Here is a 7241-nt window from a genome sequence, read left to right as displayed (position 1 = left end):
ACCACGTAACCCAGGATCACCTCCCCTGGCAAAATCCTTGACTTCATGACATCTGCAAGGTTCCTTTTGCTGTTTAAGATAACATCCACATGTTCACAGGATTAGGACATGGATGTATTTAGGGAACCATGATTCTGTGTGCCATACTATCCATCTACAATTTTTTTGTTTTTGAACAAGATCATTTTCCTCATTTCCCCCAAAACTTTCTTTGGGAACCAAAATATATCATAACTAGAGATGTAGTGCATTAATTTTAACATTCGGTGGCTCAAGCCTGTAATCCCAGCACTTTGGGAGGCCGAGACGGGCGGATCACGAGGTCAGGAGATCGAGACCATCCTGGCTAACACAGTGAAACCCCGTCTCTACTAAAAAATGCAAAAAACTAGCCAGGCGAGGTGGTGGGCGCCTGTAGTCCCAGCTACTCGGGAGGCTGAGGCAGGAGAATGGTGTAAACCCGGGAGGCGGAGCTTGCAGTGAGCTGAGATCCGGCCACTGCACTCCAGCCTGGGCAACAGAGCGAGACTCCATCTCAAAAAAAAAAAAAAAAAAAAAATTTAACATTAATTAACTTATTTTACTGCATTAACTGAATGCTTAGAATCTTATTGTATGAATGCTCCAGAATTTATTATTTTACCATTTCCCCATTGTTTCACACCTAGGCGGACGTCTTTTTTTTTCTCTTCCTATTTCAATTTAGGCTGCAAGAACATTCTTGCACACAGGTGGGAGCTCTTTCTGCAGGATGGACACTCGAAAGGGCAGAGCTCCATCGCTGCATGGAACGGCACTCACCATCACCCAGCATCAGGCACATGCACGTCAAGCCCTGCTGACCAGCTCCTCACGCCTGTTAGCATGGCTGCTATCCAAAAGACAGGAGGTAACAGGTGTTGGTGAGGATGAGGAGAAAAGCAAACCTTGTACACTGTGGAAATGTGAATTGGTACAGCCAGTGTGGAAAACGGCATGGAGGTTCCTCAGAAAATTAAAAGTAGAACTACCCTACGGTCCAGCAATCCCACTCCAGGCTATAGACCCAGAGGAAATGAAACCGTGGCACGGCTGAGGGGAAGGGTACACATGCCTAAATTTCAGTAGGTTCTCTTCATTGCTAACCCCAAAGGACACACCACCTCTCCTTCAGGCGTCGTCCTGGGACCGCCAGCGAGCAAGGCAGATTTGGACCCCAGAGGCTCTGAAGTGAGTCCAAAGAAAACATTCATTAAATGAACGCCGTGGCCCCAGTACACCTGAGGCTGAACATTCTCTCCTTCCTCCATTTACTCTACCAAATTACGTCCAGCCACCCTGTCCGATAGAGCTCATCAGAAGTTATCAATGAGATTAAGTGGTCACACTAAGATTCTCTGACTATTGGCTGGGCACAGTGACTCACCTCTGTAATCCCAGCCCTTTGGGAGACCGAGGCAGGCAGATCACTTGAGGACGGGAGTTTGAGACCAGCCTGGGCAACATGATGCAATCCCCCTCTCTACTAAAAACACAAAAATTAGCCAGGTGTGGTGGTGGGCACCTGTAGTCCCAGCTACTTGGGAGGCTGAGGCAGGAGAATCACTTGAACCCAGGAGGTGGAGGTTGCAGTGAGCCAAGATCATGCCACTGCACTCCAGCCTGGACGGCAGAGTGAGACTCTGTCTCAAGAAAAAAAAAAAAGATTCTCTGAAAATAAAATACAAAAAGACATTCCAATAAACGCAATTGTCAAGAAACACGGGGATGGTAGTTACTGCGCAGGAAGGACCACCGCGAGAGCTTCCCAGTTACTGCCCACGGAGTGTCTCAAGCTGGGTGGTCCTCCTTGTGACGTGTGCTTCGATCTGACTCTTCAAAATTTAAATATCTGTTTAATACACTTTCTGTGGGTATAATAACTTTAATAGTAATGTTTTAGAAAAAGAAACCTCATTAATAAAATGCCCACAATAAGATGTTCTGCATTTGAATATATTCTCCTCTTCATTATCATATTCCAGGGGAAGTTAAAGTATTAAAAAAATTAAAATTATTCCACAAGATTAAAGTCTCAAACATTAAAGTCCAAAATAATTAAAATGGACAGAAATGAAGGGAGAATGGACAATTCAAAGTAGTAACTAGAGACTTCACTACTTTAATTTTTTTTTTTTTTTTTTTTTCTGAGTCTTGCTCTGTTGCCAGGCTGGAGTGCAGTGGTGCCATCTCAGCTCATTGCAACCTCTGCCTCCTGGGTTCAAACAATTCTCCTGTCTCAACCTCCGGAGTAGCTGGGACTACGGGCACCCGCCACCACACCCAGCTAGTTTTTGTATTTTTAGTAGAGACGGGGTTTCACCATGTTGGCCAGGATGGTCTCAATCTCTTGACCTCGTGATCCTCCCACCCAAAGTGCTGGGATTACAGGAATAAGCCACCGCGCCAGCCCCACTACCTCAATTTTAATGCATAGAAACTAGACAAAGAAAGATTAGAACATTTAAATAACAATACAATCCAACTAGACATAACACCTGTGGACACTCTGCCAGCACCAACAGAACACATGTGACTCTCCAGGACAGGCCATGTGCGAGGCCAGAAAGCAAGCTTCAGCACACCTGCAAAGGAGCAGGTAACTCAGAGCACATGCCCCAAGCATGAGGGAGTGACATTAGAAATCGATGACAAGAGTCGGGCACAGCACTCACACCTGTAATCCCAGCACTTTGGAAGGCCGACTTGGGAGGATCACTTGAGGCCAGGAGCTCGATGCCTGTCTGGGCTACGTAGCAAGACCCCATCTCTATATAAAAAAAATTAATAAATTAGTTGGTGTAGGGGCACGTGCCTACAGTCCCAGCTACTTGGGAGGCTGAGATGGGAAGATCACTTGAGCCCAGGAGTTCAAGATTGCAGTGAGCCATGATCGCGCCACTGCACTCCAGTCTGGGCGACAGAGTGAGACTTTGTGGAGACAATTTGGGAAACTCACAAATATGTGAGTTTCACACTCCTAAATAGCCAATTGGTCTAAGAAAAACAGAAACCAGAAAATACTTTGAGATGAATATGAAGACACAATGTACCAGAGATCACAGCAGGGACCATGGCATTTAACAGGAGGGTAGATAGGATTTTCCACTCACCAAAATGCAAACCCTCTGTGCAGCTTAGCCAGAATCCATGCCAAAAATTCTCAGTTGCTGGTCAGGCGCGGTGGCTCATGCCTGTAATCCCAGCATTTTGGGAGGCTGAGGTGGGTGGATCATTTGAGGTCAAGAGTTCAAGACCTGCCTGGCCAACATAGTGAGACCCTGTCTCTACTAAAAATATGAAAATTAACCAGATATGGTGGCACATGCCTGTAGTCCCAGCTACTTGGGAGGCTGAGGCACAAGAATTGCTTGAGCCTGGGAGGCGGAGGTTGCAGTGAACTGAGATCATACCATTGCACTCCAGCCTGCAACTGTGGCCTGCGCGTCCTCTCCCGCACTCCAGAAGGTGGTATTCAAGACACAGGGGCAAGCTCAATCAGGCCTTACTTCAGGTGCTTTTCTGGCCGATCCCAAATTTTTGAAACTCTCCTTTCTTTTACCTGATGAGTCCCACGTCTCTGGCACTCAGAGCTCTGCCTGTGTGACCTCTCTGCCTGGGACACCAGCTCCAGTGGCTTCAGGACAGTTTCAAGTCAGTGCTGGGGCATGCCTTGTCCTGCCTCACCCTGTAGAACCGCATCTGCCCGTGGAGGGCGACTCCGAATGGTTCTGTCCTCACCTCACAGTGACTCCTGCCCTATGGCCATGACTCCTGCCCCAGAGCCTCTGCGGGTTTCCCGTAGGGTCACCGGAAGCCTCCCCCTGCCCACACCCCCCACCCAGGCTCTCGGCCCCCACCTGACTCGTTCTGCGCCTTGAGTTGAACTTCCCCAGGAGAGGTCGGGCCATGCATCAGCAGCTGTCCCGAGGGGCCTCGGTGTGCAGCTGAGATGCCCCTCAGACTCCCCTGAGCCTGGCCCTTGCCTGCTCTGAGGTCCACGGCCCACACCCTTGCTCACGCCTTGCCGCATAAGGCCCAGGGCACTCCAGAGACAGGCAGCCTCCGCACCTGGGCCCTCCCCTGTGAGCTGCAGTCACCCAATAAGGCCAACATGTTGTGTGGCCTACAATGTCCATCCTCGCCTCAAGCTGCAGCTGTAAACAGCCAGCTGCACTGCCGGGGATGCTCCTGCGGGGCTTGCTGTGAGACCCAGGCCTCCCTGGGGCCGGCGCTCAGCTCCGAGGCCTGGCGCAACGGCCAAAGCACTGCCAGGGGCTCCTTCCCCAGGTGTGAAATGATTCCCCAAAGATCTGTGTCCCAGGCTCCCAGTTCTCAGAAATGAACCGATAATGCGAGTGTGGAGGGCAGGAAGGAGCTGAGTCATGGGAGGAGCTTGGCAGAACAAGGGCCAGGAGGCGCGGGGTGAGTGTGAAGGCAGGTGAAGGCCCCACTTGGAACAGAAGAAAGACAGCGTGTCTGGGACAAGAGAGAAGCGCCAGAGCCTGACTGCCCGGAGGGATGGGGACCCAGAGGCTTCCTCCTTCCTTGGAGGAAGGCAGGCAGCACCCCTCATGAGTCTAGGCATTTCCATTTTCTTCTTTTTCTCATAAAGCTCTTTAAGGTTAAGGATTGTGGAGTTTCTTGCTAAAATCGGAACAGTGTCCACTATCCATGGGCCGACATGGCTGTGACTTCACAGCTACCCGGTGCAGACCGCCGAGCTGTTCTGCCATGAAACCTTGTTTACACTGTCAATTGCAGACTGAGTAATATTCAGATATCCATGCATGCTTTCAACTTCCTAACGCTTAAGACGTCTCCTAGTAGTAAAGCATTTTGAGACTTGGGTTCCAGCCCTTCCCTGACCCTTCCTAACTGCATGACTTTGGTGAGTCACTTAACCTCATCAACTTCATCTGCCAAGTGGGCAGGATGCCTCACGAGGTGGAAGGCATGGGCCTGGCCAGGCTCCACTCTTGAGAGCTACATTTTAGTGATACAAACGCTGAATGAGCCCGGTCGTTTCAGACCAGTGTTATTAACACTCAGCATCTGCACTCAAAGGGCATTTTGCTAAGTTCATAGGCTGAAAGAACTGTGATAATAAACAGTATGAAAACACCAAGTATTGATAATATGCTGCTGTTAACATTCTACTCTTTTCTGCATGATCATCATCATTTTAATCATTTAAAAAGGTTAGACAATTAAGCGTGTGTTTGGCAGCCCTTCAACGTGTGGGAAGCAGGAGGCCAAATTGCAAGTGCTCCTCGTCGCCTTGGACAGCTGGAAGCTGCCAGGACAGCCAAGGAGAGTTCCTCCTCCAAAGCGCGGAGCGTCCTGTGTTTTGGGAAGATACATTTACACTTCTGCTCAAAGTCATCTATGAATAATCAAGTGTTGGAACATATAAGCACAGCAGTGGAAAATCAAAGCTCCTCTTTACTGAGGATTCATATTTTGTCAGGTATGACACGACATGCCATATAGACTTTTTTTTTTGAAATGGAGCAACCTCCACCTCCTGGGTTCAAGCGATTCTCCTGCCTCAGCCTCCCGAGTAGCTGGGATTACAGACGCCCACCACCATGCCCAGCTAATTTTCATATTTTTAGTAGAGATGGGGTTTCACCATGTTGCCCAGGCTGGTCTCGAACTGCTGACCTCAAGTGATCGCCCGCCTCAGCTTCCCAAAGTGCTGGGATTACAGGTGGGAGCCACTGCGCCCAGCTTAGTTTTTTAGTTCTTTATTTGGTCCTCTGGGCAATCTCTTACAGGTGTGAGCCTGTGCGTGGCCCCATACAGACTTTTAAACTTACGTGCGTAGAGCAGGCCTAGGAGGGAAACGTTATTACCCACGTTTTACAAACGTGGAAACTGAAGCTTAGAAAGAAGCCCCAGGCCTGGTGTCTCCCCCAAGACGCACCGCTTTGTAATCTACGGTGGCCGGGGTCGAATTTCCCGAGAGGCACCGCTTTGTAACCTACCATGGCCAGGGTTTAATTTCTAGCAACACAGATGAGGCTTTGCCTCAAAGATACCCATAAAACTTATTTTGTTTACTCTGGGGGAAAAAAATGCTGTAAAACAAGCTAATGTAAAGACAGTATTGCAAAGAGCACTTCACTTAAGCACTTCCTGAGAGTGAAACATCCCAGCAGCGCAGGCTGCCAGAGAGCGAGGACATTTCATTTAAAATTACACTGGCGCAAGACCATCAAAGTATCCTTAACATTTTCATTAAATTGAGATACAGATCTAGTTAGAGTAGTAAATCTCTTCCGATACAAGGAGTTAATTGAAGAGCCAAGGCTACAGGCAACAGTGAGCCTGAAATAATCACCAGCTGCAAGGAATCCAGAAGCACCCCAGGCCTGGCGCAGAGCTCTCCATGTGCTGTTGTGAGATCTACGCAGGTGGGGCCTCCCTGTGCCCTCACCACGGCGCACACACCGGAGCAGCAAGTGTGGCGGGGGGGCGGGGATGGGGAGGCGGGGGGGCGGGGCTGGGGGGGCGGGGGGGCGGGGCTGGGGAGGCGGGGTGGACCAGGTCAGGCATCTGTCTGTCTTCAACAGGCTTGATTATGGTTCAGCATGGTGAGGACAACAGATCCAGGACGGCTGCCATTGAAAAGATGGACGGCTGCCATTGAAAAGATGGCTTGTTACAGATCCGGAGAGGAGGGCAGGTCGCACCGCAGGAGCCACACAGGGATGCGCCGGGGTTGGTCGTGATGCTCGGGGGTGGAGGAACCGAGCAGGAGCCTCTACTGTGGTTTCCACAATAAGGGAGGCCAAGGCAGGGTCAGAAGGCCCGGGACTGCCCAGCGTGAATAATTCCAGCCCTCTGGGGCCAGGGGCTGCCCCACGTCTGGTGCCTGCCCTGGGGTGACAAGTGTGGGTGACAGTGGCGTGGGGTGTGAGCCCACAGAGGCGGCGGTGGGTGTGGGCTCTGCACGGCAGGGTTTGCATGTGGCAAGCCTGTGTGGGGCGGGCAAGTGTTCACTATCCAGGAACTGGCTGTTTATGGGAGGGGCAGCCTCCCAGGGTCAACAGGCCCCAGGCGTCAGAGCATCAGATACAGAAAATAAACAACATGGTTACTACAGCATCAAAGGACCAAGGTTCAAATCTCAGGTACTGCCTGTATGAGCAAGTCAGGCCACCTCTGAGATCTGTCTGCTCGTGTGTAACTCAGAGATGATCACACCGACCATTTGA

This window comes from Piliocolobus tephrosceles, chromosome 8 (assembly GCF_002776525.5).
Source record: "Piliocolobus tephrosceles isolate RC106 chromosome 8, ASM277652v3, whole genome shotgun sequence".
In the NCBI taxonomy this organism is placed as follows: Eukaryota; Metazoa; Chordata; class Mammalia; order Primates; family Cercopithecidae; genus Piliocolobus; species Piliocolobus tephrosceles.
This window is presented reverse-complemented; position numbering follows the sequence as displayed.